The sequence below is a fragment of the Scyliorhinus torazame genome, chromosome 26 (assembly GCF_047496885.1).
Source record: "Scyliorhinus torazame isolate Kashiwa2021f chromosome 26, sScyTor2.1, whole genome shotgun sequence".
NCBI classification, from domain to species: Eukaryota; Metazoa; Chordata; class Chondrichthyes; order Carcharhiniformes; family Scyliorhinidae; genus Scyliorhinus; species Scyliorhinus torazame.
The window spans coordinates 35,312,751-35,329,647 of record NC_092732.1 but is presented as its reverse complement, the minus strand read 5'-3'; the positions used below and the strand labels follow the sequence as shown (position 1 = coordinate 35,329,647).

At 66.9% G+C, this 16,897-nt stretch overlaps 1 protein-coding gene across 2 annotated transcripts in view; it reads left to right on the top strand.

Moving 5' to 3' along the window:
* The window catches only part of LOC140402969 (semaphorin-6D-like), a 1,151,034-nt gene that overhangs the window by 581,069 nt on the left and 553,068 nt on the right, over nt 1–16,897 (top strand). The window lies entirely within an intron of this gene.

Sequence of the window (16,897 nt, the reverse complement as noted above, 5' to 3'; positions counted from 1 at the left end):
TACACAGGCATCACGTAAAGTGTCGTCAATGTGCTGCTGCATTTTAGAGAACACCTCCAGGAAAGTGAGTGTGTGTGAGAGACAGAGCGGGAGAGAGGGACAGAGCGGGAGAGGGCCAGGGCGGAAGAGAGGGACAGAGCGGGAGAGAGGGAGAGAGCGGGAGAGAGGGACAGAGCGGGAGAGAGGGACAGAGCGGGAGAGAGGGACAGAGCGGGAGAGGGCCAGGGCGGAAGAGAGGGACAGAGCGGGAGAGAGGGAGAGAGCGGGACAGAGGGACAGAGCGGGAGAGAGGGACAGAGCGGGAGAGAGGGACAGAGCGGGAGAGAGGGACAGAGCGGGAGAGAGGGACAGAGGGGGAGAGAGGGACAGAGGGGGAGAGAGGGACAGAGGGGGAGAGAGGGACAGAGCGGGAGAGAGGGACAGAGCAGGAGAGAGAGACAGAGGGGGAGAGAGGGACGGAGCGGGAGAGAGGGACCGGGCGGGAGAGAGAGACAGAGCGGGAGAGATGGACAGAGCGGGAGAGATGGACAGAGCGGGAGAGAGGGACGGAGCGGGAGAGAGGGACGGAGCGAGGGAGAGGGACAGAGCGGGAGAGAGGGACAGAGCGGGAGAGAGGGACAGAGCGGGAGAGAGGGACAGAGGGGGAGAGAGGGACAGAGGGGGAGAGAGGGACAGAGCGGGAGAGAGGGACAGAGCAGGAGAGTGAGACAGAGCGGGAGAGAGGGACAGAGCGGGAGAGAGGGACAGAGCGGGAGAGAGGGACAGAGGGGGAGAGAGGGACAGAGGGGGAGAGAGGGACAGAGGGGGAGAGAGGGACGGAGGGGGAGAGAGGGACCGGGCGGGAGAGAGAGACAGAGCGGGAGAGATGGACAGAGCGGGAGAGGGACGGAGCGGGAGAGAGGGACGGAGCGAGGGAGAGGGACAGAGCGGGAGAGAGGGACAGAGCGGGAGAGATGGACAGAGCGGGAGAGGGACGGAGCGGGAGAGAGGGACGGAGCGAGGGAGAGGGACAGAGCGGGAGAGAGGGACGGAGCGGGAGAGAGGGACGGAGCGGGAGAGAGGGACGGAGCGGGAGCGGGAGCGAGGGACAGAGCGGGAGAGAGGGACAGAGCGGGAGCGAGGGACAGAGCGGGAGAGAGGGACAGAGCGGGAGAGAGGGACAGAGCGGGAGAGAGGGACAGAGCGGGAGAGAGGGACAGAGCGGGAGAGAGGGACAGAGGGGGAGAGAGGGACGGAGCGGGAGAGAGGGACGGAGCGGGAGAGAGGGATGGAGCGGGAGAGAGAGGGACAGAGCGGGAGAGAGACACAGGGCGGGAGAGAGACACAGAGCGGGAGAGAGGGACGGAGCGGGAGAGAGGGACAGAGCGGGAGAGAGGGACAGAGGGGGAGAGAGGGACAGAGGGGGAGAGAGGGACAGAGGGGGTGAGAGGGACAGAGCGGGAGAGAGGGATGGAGCGGGAGAGAGAGGGACAGAGCGGGAGAGAGACACAGAGCGGGAGAGAGGGACGGAGCGGGAGAGAGGGACGGAGCGGGAGGGAGGGACAGAGCGGGAGAGAGGGACGGAGCGGGAGAGAGGGACGGAGCGGGAGAGAGAGACAGAGCGGGAGAGAGAGACAGAGCGGGAGAGAGAGACAGAGCGGGAGAGAGAGACAGAGCGGGAGAGAGAGACAGAGCGGGAGAGAGAGACAGAGCGGGAGAGAGAGACAGAGCGGGAGAGAGGGACGGAGCGGGAGAGAGAGACAGAGCGGGAGAGAGAGACAGAGCGGGAGAGAGAGACAGAGCGGGAGAGAGAAACAGAGCGGGAGAGAGGGACGGAGCGGGAGAGAGGGACGGAGCGGGAGAGAGGGATGGAGCGGGAGAGAGGGACGGAGCGGGAGAGAGGGACGGAGCGGGAGAGAGGGACCGGGCGGGAGAGAGAGACAGAGCGGGAGAGATGGACAGAGCGGGAGAGATGGACAGAGCGGGAGAGAGGGACGGAGCGGGAGAGAGGGACGGAGCGAGGGAGAGGGACAGAGCGGGAGAGAGGGACAGAGCGGGAGAGAGGGACAGAGCGGGAGAGAGGGACAGAGCGGGAGAGAGGGACAGAGCGGGAGAGAGGGACAGAGGGGGAGAGAGGGACAGAGCGGGAGAGAGGGACAGAGCAGGAGAGTGAGACAGAGCGGGAGAGAGGGACAGAGCGGGAGAGAGGGACAGAGCGGGAGAGAGGGACAGAGGGGGAGAGAGGGACAGAGGGGGAGAGAGGGACAGAGGGGGAGAGAGGGACAGAGCGGGAGAGAGGGACAGAGCAGGAGAGAGAGACAGAGGGGGAGAGAGGGACGGAGCGGGAGAGAGGGACCGGGCGGGAGAGAGAGACAGAGCGGGAGAGATGGACAGAGCGGGAGAGGGACGGAGCGGGAGAGAGGGACGGAGCGAGGGAGAGGGACAGAGCGGGAGAGATGGACAGAGCGGGAGAGGGACGGAGCGGGAGAGAGGGACGGAGCGAGGGAGAGGGACAGAGCGGGAGAGAGGGACGGAGCGGGAGAGAGGGACGGAGCGGGAGAGAGGGACGGAGCGGGAGAGAGGGACGGAGCGAGGGAGAGGGACAGAGCGGGAGAGAGGGACGGAGCGGGAGAGAGGGACGGAGCGGGAGAGAGGGACGGAGCGGGAGCGAGGGACAGAGCGGGAGCGAGGGACAGAGCGGGAGAGAGGGACAGAGCGGGAGCGAGGGACAGAGCGGGAGAGAGAGACAGAGCGGGAGAGAGAGACAGAGCGGGAGAGAGAGACAGAGCGGGAGAGAGGGACGGAGCGGGAGAGAGGGACAGAGGGGGAGAGAGGGACAGAGGGGGAGAGAGGGACAGAGCGGGAGAGAGGGATGGAGCGGGAGAGAGAGGGACAGAGCGGGAGAGAGGGACGGAGCGGGAGAGAGACACAGAGCGGGAGAGAGGGACGGAGCGGGAGAGAGGGACGGAGCGGGAGAGAGGGACAGAGCGGGAGAGAGGGACAGAGGGGGAGAGAGGGACAGAGGGGGAGAGAGGGACAGAGGGGGAGAGAGGGACAGAGCGGGAGAGAGGGATGGAGCGGTAGAGAGAGGGACAGAGCGGGAGAGAGACACAGGGCGGGAGAGAGACACAGAGCGGGAGAGAGGGACGGAGCGGGAGAGAGGGACGGAGCGGGAGGGAGGGACAGAGCGGGAGAGAGGGACGGAGCGGGAGAGAGGGACGGAGCGGGAGAGAGAGACAGAGCGGGAGAGAGAGACAGAGCGGGAGAGAGAGACAGAGCGGGAGAGAGAGACAGAGCGGGAGAGAGAGACAGAGCGGGAGAGAGAGACAGAGCGGGAGAGAGGGACGGAGCGGGAGAGAGAGACAGAGCGGGAGAGAGAGACAGAGCGGGAGAGAGAAACAGAGCGGGAGAGAGGGACGGAGCGGGAGAGAGGGACGGAGCGGGAGAGAGGGACGGAGCGGGAGAGAGGGACGGAGCGGGAGAGAGGGACGGAGCGGGAGAGAGGGACGGAGCGGGAGAGAGGGACGGAGCGGGAGAAAGGGACGGAGCGGGAGAGAGGGACGGAGCGGGCGAGAGGGACGGAGTGGGAGAGAGGGACGGAGTGGGAGAGAGAGACAGAGCTGGAGAGAGAGACAGAGCGGGAGAGAGAGACAGAGCGGGAGAGAGGGACAGAGCGGGAGAGAGGGACGGAGCGGGAGAGAGGGACCGGGCGGGAGAGTGAGACAGAGCGGGAGAGAGGGACCGGGCGGGAGAGTGAGACAGAGCGGGAGAGAGGGACGGAGCGGGAGAGAGGGACCGGGCGGGAGAGTGAGACAGAGCGGGAGAGAGGGACAGAGCGGGAGAGAGGGACAGAGCGGGAGAGAGAGGGACAGAGCGGGAGAGAGGGACAGAGCGGGAGAGAGGGACGGAGCGGGAGAGAAGGACAGAGCGGGAGAGAGGGACAGAGCGGGTGAGAGGGACAGAGCGGGAGAGAGGGACGGAGCGGGAGAGAGGGACAGAGCGGGAGAGAGGGACAGAGCGGGAGAGAGGGACAGAGCGGGAGAGAGGGACGGAGCGGGAGAGAGGGACAGAGCGGGAGAGAGGGACAGAGCGGGAGAGAGGGACAGAGCGGGAGAGAGGGACAGAGCGGGAGAGAGGGACGGAGCGGGAGAGAGGGACAGAGCGGGAGAGAGGGACGGAGCGGGAGTGAGGGACGGAGCGGGAGAGAGAGAGGGACCGGGCGGGAGAGTGAGACAGAGCGGGAGAGAGGGACAGAGCGGGAGAGAGGGACAGAGCGGGAGAGAGGGACGGAGCGGGAGAGAGGGACAGAGCGGGAGAGAGGGACAGAGCGGGAGAGAGGGACGGAGCGGGAGAGAGGGACAGAGCGGGAGAGAGGGACAGAGCGGGAGAGAGGAACAGGGCGGGAGAGAGGGACAGAGCGGGAGAGAGGGACGGAGCGGGAGAGAGGGACGGAGCGGGAGAGAGAGACAGAGCGGGAGAGAGAGACAGAGCGGGAGAGAGAGACAGAGGGGGAGAGAGGGACGGAGCGGGAGAGAGAGACAGAGCCGGAGAGAGAGACGGAGCGGGAGAGAGAGACGGAGCGGGAGAGGGACGGAGCGGGAGAGAGGGACGGAGCGGGAGAGAGGGACAGAGCGGGAGAGAGGGACGGAGCGGGAGAGAGGGACGGAGCGGGAGAGAGGGACAGAGCGGGAGAGAGGAACAGGGCGGGAGAGAGGGACGGAGCGGGAGAGAGGGACAGAGCGGGAGAGAGGGACAGAGCGGGAGAGAGGGACGGAGCGGGAGAGAGGGACGGAGCGGGAGAGAGGGACGGAGCGGGAGAGAGGGACAGAGCGGGAGAGAGGGACTGAGCGGGAGAGAGGAACGGAGCGGGAGCGAGGGACAGAGCGGGAGAGAGGGACAGAGCGGGAGTGAGGGACAGAGGGGGAGAGAGGGACAGAGCGGGAGAGAGGGACGGAGCGGGAGAGAGAGACAGAGCGGGAGAGAGAGACAGAGCGGGAGAGAGGGACAGAGCGGGAGAGAGGGGCAGAGCGGGAGAGAGAGACAGAGGGGGAGAGAGGGACGGAGCGGGAGAGAGAGACAGAGCGGGAGAGAGAGACAGAGCGGGAGAGAGGGACAGAGCGGGAGAGAGGGACGGAGCGGGAGAGAGGGACGGAGCGGGAGAGAGAGACAGAGCGGGAGAGAGGGACGGAGCGGGAGAGAGGGACAGAGGGGGAGTGAGGGACAGAGGGGGAGAGAGGGACAGAGCGGGAGAGAGGGACGGAGCGGGAGAGAGAGACAGAGCGGGAGAGAGAGACAGAGCGGGAGAGAGGGACAGAGCGGGAGAGAGGGACGGAGCGGGAGAGAGGGACGGAGCGGGAGAGAGGGACAGAGCGGGAGAGAGGGACGGAGCGGGAGAGAGGGACAGAGCGGGAGAGAGGAACAGGGCGGGAGAGAGGGACGGAGCGGGAGAGAGGGACAGAGCGGGAGAGAGGGACAGAGCGGGAGAGAGGGACAGGGCGAGAGAGAGGGACGGAGCGGGAGAGAGGGACAGAGCGGGAGAGAGGCACGGAGCGGGAGAGAGAGACAGAGCGGGAGAGAGAGACAGAGCGGGAGAGAGGGACGGAGCGGGAGAGAGGGACGGAGCGGGAGAGAGGGACAGAGCGGGAGAGAGGGACAGAGCGGGAGAGAGGGACGGAGCGGGAGAGAGGGACAGAGCGGGAGAGAGAGACAGAGCGGGAGAGAGGGACGGAGCGGGAGAGAGGGACCGGGCGGGAGAGAGGGACAGAGCGGGAGAGAGGGACGGAGCGGGAGAGAGGGACAGAGCGGGAGAGAGGGACGGAGCGGGAGAGAGGGACGGAGCGGGAGAGAGGGACGGAGCGGGAGAGAGGGACGGAGCGGGAGAGAGGGACGGAGCGGGAGAGAGAGACAGAGCGGGAGAGAGGGACGGAGCGGGAGAGAGGGACGGAGCGGGAGAGAGGGACGGAGCGGGAGAGAGAGACAGAGCTGGAGAGAGGGACGGAGCGGGAGAGAGGGACAGAGCGGGAGAGAGGGACAGAGCGGGAGAGAGGGACAGAGCGGGAGAGAGGGACAGAGCGGGGGAGAGGGACGGAGCGGGAGAGAGGGACGGAGCGGGAGAGAGGGACAGAGGGGGAGAGAGGGACGGAGCGGGAGAGAGGGACGGAGCGGGAGAGAGGGACGGAGCGGGAGAGAGGGACGGAGCGGGAGAGAGGGACGGAGCGGGAGAGAGGGACGGAGCGGGAGAGAGGGACAGAGCGGGAGAGAGGGACAGAGCGGGAGAGAGGGACAGAGCGGGAGAGAGAAACAGAGCGGGAGAGAGGGACAGAGCGGGAGAGAGGGACAGAGGGGGAGAGAGGGACAGAGGGGGAGAGAGGGACGGAGCGGGAGAGAGGGACAGAGCGGGAGAGAGGGACAGAGGGGGAGAGAGGGACAGAGCGGGAGAGAGAGACAGAGCGGGAGAGAGAGACAGAGCGGGAGAGAGGGACGGAGCGGGAGAGAGGAACGGAGCGGGAGAGAGACACAGAGCGGGAGAGAGGGACAGAGCGGGAGAGAGGGACAGAGCGGGAGAGAGGGACAGAGCGGGAGAGAGGGACAGAGCGAGAGAGAGACAGAGCGGGAGAGAGGGACAGAGCGGGAGAGAGGGACAGAGCGGGAGAGAGGGACGGAGCGGGAGAGAGGGACGGAGCGGGAGAGAGGGACGGAGCGGGAGAGAGAGACAGAGCGGGAGAGAGGGACGGAGCGGGAGAGGGACAGAGCGGGAGAGGTACAGAGGGGGAGAGAGGGACGGAGCGGGAGAGAGGGACGGAGCGGGAGAGAGGGACAGAGCGGGAGAGAGGGACAGAGGGGGAGAGAGGGACAGAGCGGGAGAGAGAAACAGAGCGAGAGAGGGACAGAGCGGGAGAGAGGGACGGAGCGGGAGAGAGGGACAGGGCGGGAGAGAGGGACAGAGCGGGAGAGGGACAGAGCGGGAGAGAGGGACGGAGCGGGAGAGAGGGACAGAGCGGGAGAGAGGGACGGAGCGGGAGAGAGGGACAGAGCGGGAGAGAGGGACGGAGCGGGAGAGAGAGACAGAGCGGGAGAGAGGGACGGAGCGGGAGAGAGGGACGGAGCGCGAGAGAGGGACGGAGCGGGAGAGAGGGACAGAGGGGGAGAGAGGGACAGAGGGGGAGAGAGGGACGGAGCGGGAGAGAGGGACAGAGCGAGGGAGAGGGACAGAGCGGGAGAGAGGGACGGAGCGCGAGAGAGGGACGGAGCGGGAGAGAGGGACGGAGCGGGAGAGAGAGACGGAGCGGGAGAGAGAGACAGAGGGGGAGAGAGGGACAGAGGGGGAGAGAGGGACGGAGCGGGAGAGAGGGACAGAGCGGGAGAGAGGGACAGAGCGGGAGAGAGAGACAGAGGGGGAGAGAGGGACAGAGGGGGAGAGAGGGACGGAGCGGGAGAGAGGGACGGAGCGGGAGAGAGGGACAGAGCGGGAGAGAGGGACAGAGCGGGAGAGAGGGACGGAGCGGGAGAGGGACAGAGCCGGAGAGGGACAGAGTGGGAGAGAGGGACGGAGGGGGAGAGAGGGACGGAGGGGGAGAGAGACAGAGCGGGAGAGAGAGACAGAAGGGGAGAGAGGGACAGAGCGGGAGAGAGGGACGGAGCGGGAGAGAGGGACGGAGCGGGAGAGAGAGACAGAGCGGGAGAGAGGGACGGAGCGGGAGAGAGGGACGGGGCGGGAGAGAGAGACAGAGCGGGAGAGAGAGACAGAGCAGGAGAGAGAGACAGAGGGGGAGAGAGGGACAGAGGGGGAGAGAGGGACGGAGCGGGAGAGAGCGACAGAGCGGGAGAGAGGGACAGAGCGGGAGAGAGGGACGGAGCGGGAGAGAGGGAGAGCGGGGGAGAGGGACAGAGCGGGGGAGAGGGACGGAGCGGGAGAGAGGGACAGGGCGAGAGAGAGGGACGGAGCGGGAGAGAGGGACAGAGCGGGAGAGAGGCACGGAGCGGGAGAGAGGGACGGAGCGGGAGAGAGAGACAGAGCGGGAGAGAGAGACAGAGCGGGAGAGAGGGACGGAGCGGGAGAGAGACACAGAGCGGGAGAGAGGGACGGAGCGGGAGAGAGGGACAGAGGGGGAGAGAGGGACAGAGCGGGAGAGAGGGACGGAGCGGGAGAGAGAGGGACAGAGCGGGAGAGAGACACAGGGCGGGAGAGAGGGACAGAGCGGGAGAGAGGGACAGAGCGGGAGAGAGACACAGAGCGGGAGAGAGGGACGGAGCGGGAGAGGGACGGAGCGGGAGAGAGGGACAGAGGGGGAGAGAGAGACAGAGGGGGAGTGAGGGACAGAGCGGGAGAGAGGGACAGAGCGGGAGAGGGACAGAGCGGGAGAGAGGGACAGGGCGGGAGAGGGACAGAGCGGGAGAGGGACAGAGCGGGAGAGAGGGACGGAGCGGGAGAGAGGGACAGAGCGGGAGAGAGGGACGGAGCGGGAGAGAGGGACGGAGCGGGAGAGAGGGACAGAGCGGGAGAGAGGGACAGAGGGGGAGAGAGGGACAGAGGGGGAGAGAGGGACAGAGGGGGAGAGAGGGACAGAGGGGGAGAGAGACACAGGGCGGGAGAGAGACACAGAGCGGGAGAGAGGGACAGAGCGAGGGAGAGGGACAGAGCGAGGGAGAGGGACAGAGCGGGAGAGAGGGACAGAGCGGGAGAGAGAGACAGAGGGGGAGAGAGGGACAGAGCAGGAGAGAGGGACGGAGCGGGAGAGAGGGACGGAGCGGGAGAGAGGGACAGAGCGGGAGAGAGAAACAGAGCGGGAGAGAGGGACGGAGCGGGAGAGAGGGACGGAGCGGGAGAGAGGGACGGAGCGGGAGAGAGGGACAGAGCGGGAGAGAGGGACAGAGCGGGAGAGAGGGACAGAGCGGGAGAGAGGGACGGAACGGGAGAGAGGGACGGAGCGGGAGAGAGGGACGGAGCGGGAGAGAGGGACAGAGCGGGAGAGAGGGACGGAGCGGGAGAGAGGGACAGAGCGGGAGAGAGGGACGGAGCGGGAGAGAGGGACAGGGCGGGAGAGAGGGACAGAGGGGGAGAGAGAGACAGAGCGGGAGAGAGGGACAGAGCGGGAGAGAGGGACAGAGCGGGAGAGAGGGACAGAGCGGGAGAGAGGGACAGAGTGGGAGAGAGGGACGGAGCGGGAGAGAGGGACAGAGCGGGAGAGAGAGACGGAGCGGGAGAGAGGGACGGAGCGGGAGAGAGGGACGGAGCGGGAGAGAGGGACAGAGCGGGAGAGAGGGACAGAGGGGGAGAGAGGGACAGAGCGGGAGAGAGGGACAGAGCGGGAGAGAGGGACAGAGCGGGAGAGAGGGACAGAGGGGGAGAGAGGGACGGAGCGGGAGAGAGGGACAGAGCGGGAGAGAGGGACAGAGCGGGAGAGAGGGACAGAGCGGGAGAGAGGGACAGAGCGGGAGAGAGGGACAGAGCCGGAGAGAGGGGCAGAGCGGGAGAGAGGGACAGAGGGGGAGAGAGGGACAGAGCGGGAGAGGGACAGAGCGGGAGAGAGAGACAGAGCGGGAGAGAGGGATGGAGCGGGAGAGAGGGACCGGGCGGGAGAGAGAGAGACAGAGCGGGAGAGGGACAGAGCGGGAGAGAGGGACGGAGCGGGAGAGAGGGACGGAGCGGGAGAGAGGGACAGAGCGGGAGAGAGGGACGGAGCGGGAGAGAGGGACAGGGCGGGAGAGAGGGACAGAGGGGGAGAGAGGGACAGAGGGGGAGAGAGGGACAGAGCGGGAGAGAGGGACAGAGGGGGAGAGAGGGACAGAGCGGGAGAGAGGGACAGAGCGGGAGAGAGGGACGGAGCGGGAGAGAGGGACGGAGCGGGAGAGAGGGACGGAGCGGGAGAGAGAAACAGAGCGGGAGCGAGGGACGGAGCGGGAGAGAGGGACGGAGCGAGGGAGAGGGACAGAGCGGGAGAGAGGGACAGAGCGGGAGAGAGGGACAGAGCGGGAGAGAGAGACAGAGGGGGAGAGAGGGACAGAGTGGGAGAGAGGGACAGATCGGGAGAGAGGGACAGAGCGGGAGAGAGGGACAGAGGGGGAGAGAGGGACGGAGCGGGAGAGAGGGACGGAGCGGGAGAGAGGGACGGAGCGGGAGAGAGGGACAGAGGGGGAGAGAGGGACGGAGCGGGAGAGAGGGACGGAGCGGGAGAGAGGGACAGAGCGGGAGAGAGGGACAGAGGGGGAGAGAGGGACGGAGCGGGAGAGAGGGACGGAGCGGGAGAGAGGGACGGAGCGGGAGAGGGACAGAGCGGGAGAGAGGGACAGAGGGGGAGAGAGGGACAGAGCGGGAGAGAGGGACAGAGGGGGAGAGAGGGACAGAGCGGGAGAGAGGGACAGAGCGAGGGAGAGGGACGGAGCGGGAGAGAGGGACAGAGCGGGAGAGAGGGACAGAGCGGGAGAGAGGGACAGAGCGGGAGAGAGGGACAGAGCGGGAGAGAGGGACAGAGCGGGAGAGAGGGACAGAGCGGGAGAGAGGGACAGAGCAGGAGAGAGGGACAGAGCGGGAGAGAGGGACAGAGCCGGAGAGAGGGGCAGAGCGGGAGAGAGGGACAGAGGGGGAGAGAGGGACAGAGCGGGAGAGAGAGACAGAGCGGGAGAGAGGGACAGAGCGGGAGAGAGGGACAGAGGGGGAGAGAGGGACAGAGCGGGAGAGAGGGACAGAGCGGGAGAGAGAGACAGAGCGGGAGAGAGGGACAGAGGGGGAGAGAGGGACAGAGCGGGAGAGAGAGACAGAGCGGGAGAGAGGGACAGGGCGGGAGAGAGGGACAGGGCGGGAGAGAGGGACAGAGGGGGAGAGAGGGACAGAGGGGGAGAGAGGGACGGAGCGGGAGAGAGGGACAGAGCGGGAGAGAGGGACAGAGCGGGAGAGAGGGACAGAGCGGGAGAGAGGGACGGAGCGGGAGAGAGGGACGGAGCGGGAGAGAGGGACAGAGCGGGAGAGAGGGACAGAGCGGGAGAGAGGGACAGAGGGGAGAGAGGGACAGAGCGGGAGAGAGGGACGGAGCGGGGAGAGAGGGACGGAGCGGGAGAGAGGGACAGAGCGGGAGAGAGGGACGGAGCGGGAGAGAGGGACGGAGCGGGAGAGAGGGACGGAGCGGGAGAGAGAAACAGAGCGGGAGCGAGGGACGGAGCGGGAGAGAGGGACGGAGCGAGGGAGAGGGACAGAGCGGGAGAGAGGGACAGAGCGGGAGAGAGGGACAGAGCGGGAGAGAGAGACAGAGCGGGAGCGAGGGACGGAGCGGGAGAGAGGGACGGAGCGGGAGAGAGGGACGGAGCGGGAGAGGGACAGAGCGGGAGAGAGGGACAGAGGGGGAGAGAGGGACAGAGCGGGAGAGAGGGACAGAGCGGGAGAGAGGGGCAGAGCGGGAGAGAGAGACAGAGCGGGAGAGGGACAGAGCGGGAGAGAGGGACAGAGCGGGAGAGAGGGACAGAGCGGGAGAGAGGGACAGAGCAGGAGAGAGGGACAGAGCGGGAGAGAGGGACAGAGCCGGAGAGAGGGGCAGAGCGGGAGAGAGGGACAGAGGGGGAGAGAGGGACAGAGCGGGAGAGAGAGACAGAGCGGGAGAGAGGGACAGAGCGGGAGAGAGGGACAGAGGGGGAGAGAGGGACAGAGGGGGAGAGAGGGACAGAGCGGGAGAGAGGGACAGAGCGGGAGAGAGGGACAGAGCGGGAGAGAGGGACAGAGCGGGAGAGAGGGACAGAGGGGGAGAGAGGGACGGAGCGGGAGAGAGGGACGGAGCGGGAGAGAGGGACGGAGCGGGAGAGAGGGACGGAGCGGGAGAGAGGGACGGAGCGGGAGAGAGGGACGGAGCGGGAGAGAGGGACGGAGCGGGAGAGAGGGACGGAGCGGGAGAGAGGGACGGAGCAGGAGAGAGGGACGGAGCGGGAGAGAGGGACAGAGCGGGAGAGAGGGACAGAGCGGGAGAGAGGGACAGAGGGGGAGAGAGGGACAGAGCGGGAGAGAGGGACAGAGGGGGAGAGAGGGACAGAGCGGGAGAGAGGGACAGAGCGGGAGAGAGCGGGAGAGAGGGACAGAGTGGGAGAGAGGGACGGAGCGGGAGAGGGACAGAGCGGGAGAGAGAGACAGAGCGGGAGAGAGGGACGGAGCGGGAGAGAGCGGGAGAGAGGGACAGAGTGGGAGAGAGGGACGGAGCGGGAGAGGGACAGAGCGGGAGAGAGAGACAGAGCGGGAGAGAGGGACGGAGCAGGAGAGAGGGACAGAGCGGGAGAGAGGGACAGAGCGGGAGAGAGGGACAGAGCGGGAGAGAGGGACGGAGCAGGAGAGAGGGACGGAGCGGGAGAGAGGGACGGAGCGGGAGAGAGGGACGGAGCGGGAGAGAGGGACGGAGCGGGAGAGAGGGACGGAGCAGGAGAGAGGGACGGAGCGGGAGAGAGGGACGGAGCGGGAGAGAGGGACGGAGCGGGAGAGAGGGACGGAGCGGGAGAGAGGGACGGAGCGGGAGAGAGAGACAGAGCGGGAGAGAGGGACAGGGCGAGAGAGAGGGACGGAGCGGGAGAGAGGGACGGAGCGGGAGAGAGGGACGGAGCGGGAGAGAGGGACGGAGCGGGAGAGAGGGACGGAGCGGGAGAGAGGGACGGAGCGGGAGAGAGGGACGGAGCGGGAGAGAGGGACGGAGCGGGAGAGAGGGACGGAGCGGGAGAGAGGGACGGAGTGGGAGAGAGGGACGGAGTGGGAGAGAGAGACAGAGCTAGAGAGAGAGACAGAGGGGGAGAGAGGGACTGAGCGGGAGAGAGGGACAGAGCGGGAGAGAGGGACAGAGCGGGAGAGAGGGACAGAGCGGGAGAGAGAGACAGAGCGGGAGAGAGAAACAGAGCGGGAGAGAGGGACAGAGGGGGAGAGAGGGACAGAGGGGGAGAGAGAGACAGAGGGGGAGAGAGAGACAGAGGGAGAGAGAGAGAGGGACAGAGCGGGAGAGAGAGACAGAGCGGGAGAGACAAACAGAGCGGGAGAGAGGGACAGAGGGGGAGAGAGGGACAGAGGGGGAGAGAGAGACAGAGGGGGAGAGAGAGACAGAGGGGGAGAGAGAGAGGGACGGAGCAGGAGAGAGAGGGACAGAGCGGGAGAGAGGAACAGAGCGGGAGAGAGAGACAGAGCGGGAGAGAGAAACAGAGCGGGAGAGAGGGACAGAGGGGGAGAGAGGGACAGAGGGGGAGAGAGAGACAGAGGGGGAGAGAGAGACAGAGGGGGAGAGAGAGAGGGACGGAGCAGGAGAGAGAGGGACAGAGCGGGAGAGAGGGACGGAGCGGGAGAGAGGGACGGAGCGGGAGAGAGGGACGGAGCGGGAGAGAGGGACGGAGCGGGAGAGAGGGACGGAGCGGGAGAGGGACAGAGCAGGGGAGAGAGGGACGGAGCGGGAGAGAGGGACAGAGCGGGAGAGGGACAGAGCGGGAGAGGGACAGAGCAGGGGAGAGGGACAGAGCAGGAGAGAGGGACAGGGCGAGAGAGAGTGACGGAGCGGGAGAGAGAGGGACAGAGCAGGAGAGAGGAACAGAGCGGGAGAGAGGGACGGAGCAGGAGAGAGAGGGACAGAGCGGGAGAGAGACAAGCGGGAGAGAGTCACAGGGCGGGAGAGAGACACAGGGCGGGAGAGAGACACAGGGCGGGAGAGAGACACAGGGCGGGAGAGAGACACAGGGCGGGAGAGAGACACAGGGCGGGAGAGAGACACAGAGCGGGAGAGAGGGACGGAGTGGGAGAGAGGGACGGAGCGGGAGAGAGGGACAGAGCGGGAGAGAGGGACAGAGCGGGAGAGGGACAGAGCGGGAGAGAGAGACAGAGCGGGAGAGAGGGACGGAGTGGGAGAGAGGGACGGAGCGGGAGAGAGGGACGGAGCGGGAGAGAGGGACAGAGCGGGAGAGAGGGACAGAGCGGGAGAGAGGGACAGAGCGGGAGAGAGGGACAGAGCGGGAGAGAGGGACAGAGGGGGAGAGAGACACAGGGCAGGAGAGATGGACGGAGCGGGAGAGAGGGACGGAGCGGGAGAGAGGGACAGAGCGGGAGAGAGGGACAGAGCGGGAGAGAGGGACGGAGCGGGAGAGAGGGACAGAGGGGGAGAGAGACACAGGGCAGGAGAGATGGACGGAGCGGGAGAGAGGGACGGAGCGGGAGAGAGGGACAGAGCGGGAGAGAGGGACAGAGCGGGACAGAGCGGGAGAGATGGACGGAGCGGGAGAGAGGGACAGAGCGGGAGAGAGGGACAGAGCGGGAGAGAGGGACAGAGCGGGACAGAGGGGGAGAGAGGGACGGAGCGGGAGAGAGGGACAGAGCGGGAGAGAGGGACAGAGCGGGAGAGAGGGACGGAGCGGGAGAGAGGGACAGAGGGGGAGAGAGGGACGGAGCGGGAGAGAGGGACAGAGCGGGAGAGAGGGACAGAGCGGGAGAGAGGGACGGAGCGGGAGAGAGGGACAGAGCGGGAGAGAGAGACAGAGCGGGAGAGAGGGACGGAGTGGGAGAGAGGGACGGAGCGGGAGAGAAGGACGGAGCGGGAGAGAGGGACAGAGCGGGAGAGAGGGACGGAGCGGGAGAGGGACGGAGCGGGAGAGAGGGACAGAGCGGGAGAGAGGGACAGAGCGGGAGAGAGGGACAGAGCGGGAGAGAGGGACAGAGCGGGAGAGAGGGACAGAGCGGGAGAGAGGGACGGAGCGGGAGAGAGAGACAGAGCGGGAGAGAGGGACGGAGCGGGAGAGAGGGACGGAGCGGGAGAGAGGGACAGAGCGGGAGAGAGGGACAGAGGGGGAGAGAGGGACAGAGCGGGAGAGAGAGACAGAGCGGGAGAGAGGGACGGAGCGGGAGAGAGGGACGGAGCGGGAGAGAGGGACAGAGCGGGAGAGAGGGACAGAGCGGGAGAGAGGGACAGAGCGGGAGAGAGGGACAGAGGGGGAGAGAGACACAGGGCAGGAGAGATGGACGGAGCGGGAGAGAGGGACGGAGCGGGAGAGAGGGACAGAGCGGGAGAGAGGGACAGAGCGGGAGAGAGGGACGGAGTGGGAGAGAGGGACGGAGCGGGAGAGAGGGACAGAGCGGGAGAGAGGGACGGAGCGGGAGAGAGGGACGGAGCGGGAGAGAGGGACGGAGCGGGAGAGAGGGACAGAGCGGGAGAGAGGGACAGAGCGGGAGAGAGGGACAGAGCGGGAGAGAGGGACAGAGCGGGAGAGAGGGACAGAGCGGGAGAGAGGGACAGAGCGGGAGAGGGGGACGGAGCGGGAGAGGGGGACGGAGCGGGAGAGGGGGACGGAGCGGGAGAGGGGGACGGAGCGGGAGAGGGGGACGGAGCGGGAGAGGGACAGAGCGGGAGAGAGGGACGGAGCGGGAGAGAGGGACGGAGCGGGAGAGCGGGAGAGGGACTGAGCGGGAGAGAGGGACGGAGCGGGAGAGAGGGACAGAGCGGGGGAGAGGGACGGAGCGGGAGAGAGGGACAGAGCGGGAGAGAGGGACGGAGCGGGAGAGAGGGACGGAGCGGGAGAGAGGGATGGAGCGGGAGAGAGGGACAGAGCGGGAGAGAGGGACAGAGCGGGAGAGAGGGACAGAGCGGGAGAGAGGCTGTGCGAGGGAGAGAGACTGAACGCGAGATAGACGGAAGGGGAGAGAGACAGAAGGGGAGTGGGACAGCGGCACGGTTGCACAATGGTTAGCACTGTTGCTTCACAGCTCCAGGGTCCCAGGTTCGATTCCCGGCTTGGGTCACTGTCTGTGCAGAGTCTGCACGTTCTCTCCTGTGTCTGCGTGGGTTTCCTCCGGGTGCTCCGGTTCCCTCCCACAGTCCAAAAATGTGCAGGTTCGGTGGATTGGCCGTGATAAATTGCCCCTTTGGTGACCAAAGATGGGGTAACGAGGGTAAGCCGATATTCTCCACATTACTCCAGGGGTTGGCTCACCGACCCCCGGTACAACTGAAGCAACGTATTCAACCCCCTCGCAACAGACAATGGGTTTTCCTGAATCATGTGTCAGCCAGGCCCCTCTGGACGTGACAGAGAGAATCGATCCCAACGCACCAAAGATTCTGGAGCCGTCGACGCCGGTGGCTCTGTCACAGCGATGTGGACGGGGATCCGGTATTCCAGCACGGAGGTAAGAGTCAGTTGGCGAAAGAGCTAACAAGGTTCAACTGGTAATCTTTGTTAAATAATTAACGTACGGGATGTGGGGGTCACTGGCCGGGCCCAGTATTTATCCCCCTCCCTAATTGCCCCTCGAGGAGGTGGGGGGGGGGGGGTGAGCCGTCATCTTCAACCCGCTGTGTGGTGTAGGTACACCCACCGTGCTGTCAGGGAGGGAGTCCCGGGATTCTGACCCCGGCCGCAGTGAAGGAACGGCCGATGTATTCCCGCGTCGGGATGGCGAGCGGCTCGGAGGGGGGGAACTTGCAGGTGGGGGGGTGTTCCCCGTGTGTCTGCTGCCCCCCCATCGTCCTTCTAGACGGTAGAGGTGGCGGGTTTGGAAGGTGCTGTCGAAGGCGAGTGGCCGCGGTGCGTCTTGTAGACGGTGCACACGGCTGTCGCTGTGCGTCGGGGGGGGGGGGGGGGGGGGGGGGGGGGGGCGGGGGGGGGGGGGTTTGGAGGGAGTGAATGATGGCGGACGGAGGAGCGATCGTTATTCCAACACTGGATATGGGAAGTGGGGAGTACGTCTCTTTTCCCAATGCAAACACAGGCCAGGCACTGGCCCCAGCAGTTCTAGTTAATCTCATCAACGTGTTCCTCACCACAGATAGTTCACACCTTTCAAAATGGGGACGAACCAATTCCTATTTTATCACCCAGCAGAGCTCACTCACAGACACGTATCACCCAGCAGAGCTCACTCACAGACATGTATCTCCCAGCAGAGCTCACTCACAGACACGTATCTCCCAGCAGAGTTCACTCACAG